A 3,755-nucleotide genomic window follows, 5' to 3' on the forward strand; every position below is an offset into this window, starting at 1 on the left:
GCTGTCAAACGTCAAATGTGAGCAAACCAAGATGCACTCCCGCCTTTATAATGTTTGTAATAAGAGGGAGAGAGGAAAATGCGCGCGCACTGAGTTTTCATACGATCAAAGCCTTTGAACAAAGGTAAACCGCCGAGAGGAAGAGCGAGACAACTACAACAACAATCTTGTTGGCACGTGGAGATGTTTCCCTGGAATCTTGTGATTTTTGTATAAGTATATTATTATCTCTTTTAAAAATATTACTGTAGTTTTCAGAGTAAATCAAAATAAATTACTTTTCCGAGGACGAAACTGTTTATATTATGCTACGATCTAGATAAAATTGAATAGATAGGTACAATATTTGCAACGATTCTTCGCAAAAATGAAAGCGTAGTATTTTTTTATAAACAACAATATTTACCAAGTTTGTGTTTGCTCCCATATTTTCCTATTTTCCTGAAAAGTTATTTTTCATAAGACATATTCGTGAAATAAGATACCTAATGAATAACACGAAAATGGAATAATACTTCCTCATGCGTAATAAAATAATATGATATCATGTATGTTTACGATTTAAAGTACGTGGAGGCTTCAGGCGCTGTCTCACTTTGAGACCAGCGGGTCTATTCTATACACAAGGCGACTATCGACCGCTAAAGTGATAAAGTAGTGATAGTATTTATTACATATTTGTATTATAATTGTTACAATAAGTTATCCGTCTGAACAGTCAAAACTGTCTATATCGCTCTAAATTTTGCCACAGCCAAGAGAAGTGCTGTTCAAATATAGCACTTATTGTAACAATTACAACCAACTTATTGTTATTGTTCCAATAAGTGCTAATAGGTACTTTGATACAAACCTACCATAAGTTTGATAATATTTATCACTTTAGCGGTCGATAAGTATAGAATAGACCCACAAGGGGTCTCAAATTAGGGACTAGTCATCGTAGGGACAATAAATATTCAACCAATATATACGTGTAATAAGAAAATATAATTGAAAATATTTATTTTTATTTTATATAAAGTACATGCGTTAATTTTATTGCATTTCATTAATATTTCACCTTTGAGATAAGTTGCCACTGACTTAAGAATGCTGGAAAAGAGTTTTAGCGCAAAGATTCAATATAATATCTACTTTATTTGTACTAAAACACATATGTACAAACGGTGATTGGCCGATACCATCAAACCGATTCACAAATGGCAGAAAAACGTCAAAACTGAATAGAATTTACATCTATCAGTACACGGCCGTAATTTGTAGGTATTGAAAAAAAGTAGCCTTTATTTGAGATACGAAATTTATTTAAAATCACTGATCGTCCATTTATATTAATATGTGAGCATGAGAATTATTGTACTAAGTATAATAATTATTGTAAATAAATATTTTATAATAAAATTATTGTACTCACGTACCTACTTACATAACCTACTTACTTATCTTTCAGTCATTCACATTTTACTATGTCAATATCAATATACGCATAATATCTATCACTTGCAAATCGCGAGTGGAGAACTACAAGGTTCCAAGTGCAGTGACGTCCCTAGACAAAATGCCGCCCCTAGGCAACGTCAAAATGCCGCCCCATTTTTTATCATCCTTTCATTACTCCAATATCTAAGAAATGTGTTGTATGAAGCATGGCCCCCATATCCTGAAGCGGGCCTCATGTTAGGATCTTTGGCGCCCCCCTACCTATCGCTAAGGATAAAAGCAGTGTGACGCTCTACAGTAATGTTTTCCAAATGGTGTACGCGCTAAAATTGATGTGTATATTTAGTGTTTTTTTTGTATATTTTAATACATACACTTGAATTATGGAGTTTTTGAGTATCGCTACAAAATTATAAATTGTATTGTGTGACCACATAATTTTAAATAATATCATTATTGAAGGAAAATAGCGCCGCAGGCAAATTTTTTGCTATTAGAGCAAATTTGTGATATGTGTTTATCTCACTTATCGAGCCCGGGCCCCAGGCTAGAGCCTTGTCAGCCCCCCCTTGTGGGGGCCATGGTATGGATACATTACTAATAAAATATACACCTACCACTAAGCTGAAACATACAAAATTAAATTTAGATATCATTAAATAAATAAGCGAATAAATATAATATTAAATATAATATTACCAGAGTCTGAGATGCCATTTGGTTGATATGTCTGACACATTTGGTTTGTATCATTTAATAATACCTACGCAGATGTATTATTTTCACACCATTTTTTCTATGCTATTATTGTACCCTACGACATGTAAACAAAATAATTTTCCTCATTATTTTTTTAATATAAACCTAAATTTAATCATAAATACACTATTAATTAATAGTCTCAATATTCAACCGTTGATGATTGAAATAAACTACAAATCCACACTATTATCAGCAAAAAATATGTTTACAAAAAAAACGACTTAAAAGAAGGTATTGCATAGCATTGTATTCACAGCACGGTAAATATGATATAATCTAGGTAGGTACCTACTAGTGTAAATTTATATTACAATTAGCTGGTACTTAACGTAAATACCTATTATATGCACGAATACTAATTGATTATGTCAAATGTCAATAAGGATTAATAATCATTATGAATATGTATCTATTTGCAATAGGTACCTACATCCGGCAACTTTTAAATCTCGCGAGTGAATATTTGGATAAATTAAAAAATACGGTATGTACCTACCTATAAATCTCTACCATAAATTCTCCTTGTTTCGTTACCAACGTTGATATTTATATAATATTATTTTCTTTTAATAACTATGGCGCGACATAATTATTGGCTTTTGCGTAGTATACCTACCACTGTTATGAAAGGAACTCTTTAATCTGAGTAAATGACATTATATTATTATGACTGATTTATTATTCGTTTGTGGTGTTTTACATTTATAAAAATATTCATAATGGGTCTAGGCGCCAAGTTTATTAGCATTTGTATACGAAACCGAGCAGTCAAAAATAAAATAAAAAAATCACTAGTGAGCGTGGTGACATCATACTAAAATCGCTGTGAGTACCTACTGGGTACTAATAAAAAAAAAGCATCCGAAACAAAACATCTCCAACGCTCAGTTATAATATAACTAAGTTTAGGTAGCTATTTCTATATAATACCAAATGATTCTCCTCGATTTGCCGCCCTTCGAGTATCTGCCGCCCCCAAGCGACGCTCAATCTGCCTACCCCCACGGGACGTCACTGTCTAAGTGTCTGCCCTTGATAAAACAGAAGTAACAATGTGGCAGCTTAGAATACTACTTGTTGGGGTTGCTTCCTCAAGGACGAAGACTTAGAACCTTGTAGTATTAGGCTCGCAAAATCTAAACTTTATATTACAATTAAATATAATAATATGGGTATAGGTATTAAATATATTGTTCATTGTCTTATTAGACATTTTATATATTATGTACCTATCGCATTGATTACAAGATGTACGTTTTTTCTTCTTATTTAGGTGCTTCTGACTTCGGGGTGCGTCACACCTATACCTACCTAATCGAAGATGTATTATAATCGCTCTCAAAAACGATATTGTATGGGAAAGCGCAGAGATCAACGAGACTCCGAATGAAAAATCGGAAACCGAATCTGAAGAAAATTTAGACTTCGATGTTGCCAGCTTTTTAGGAAACATAGATTGTCCCGCGCGGGACAACTAAATTCACAATTATTCAACAAATAATACAAATAAAATGTTTAGGTTAAGACAAACGATCGCGATGGATGCGGGA

Source organism: Rhyacophila brunnea, unplaced genomic scaffold, assembly GCF_057557595.1.
Source record: "Rhyacophila brunnea isolate RB1 unplaced genomic scaffold, BYU_Rbru_1.0 scaffold_2, whole genome shotgun sequence".
In the NCBI taxonomy this organism is placed as follows: domain Eukaryota; kingdom Metazoa; phylum Arthropoda; class Insecta; order Trichoptera; family Rhyacophilidae; genus Rhyacophila; species Rhyacophila brunnea.